The 369-nt window shown below is 33.1% G+C and overlaps 1 protein-coding gene across 1 annotated transcript in view; it reads left to right on the top strand.

Moving 5' to 3' along the window:
* The window catches only part of GPR176 (G protein-coupled receptor 176), a 126,979-nt gene that overhangs the window by 91,922 nt on the left and 34,688 nt on the right, over positions 1 to 369 (top strand). The gene's annotated exons all lie outside the window — the stretch shown is intronic.

Below are 369 nucleotides of genomic sequence, written 5' to 3'. Positions count from 1 at the left end.
TTTTTTTTTATTGTGGTAAAAGTCACATAATATAGAACATACTATTTTAACCATATTTAACTATACAGTTCAGTGACACTAAATACATTCACATTGTTGTATGACTCTCACTATCATCCATCTCCCCAATTTTTTACCTTCCTAAACTGAAACTCTGTCCCCATTAAACACTAACTCTTTATTCCCCTCCACCACCACCCCTTGGCCCCTGACATCTACCAATGTACTTTCTGACTATATGAATTTGACTATTCTAGGTACCTCGTATAAGTGGAATCAAGCAGTATTTGTCTGCACCTAATATATATTGTAATCTGTTTTTAAGGTTAACTTATATATGTCCTACAAACAGATTGTATCTTCTTTTTT

The sequence above is a fragment of the Bison bison genome, unplaced genomic scaffold (assembly GCF_000754665.1).
Source record: "Bison bison bison isolate TAMUID 2011002044 unplaced genomic scaffold, Bison_UMD1.0 scf7180017864259, whole genome shotgun sequence".
Classification (NCBI taxonomy): domain Eukaryota; kingdom Metazoa; phylum Chordata; class Mammalia; order Artiodactyla; family Bovidae; genus Bison; species Bison bison.
The sequence above is the reverse complement of the archived record's forward strand: the minus strand, read 5'-3'. Positions and strand labels throughout refer to the sequence as shown.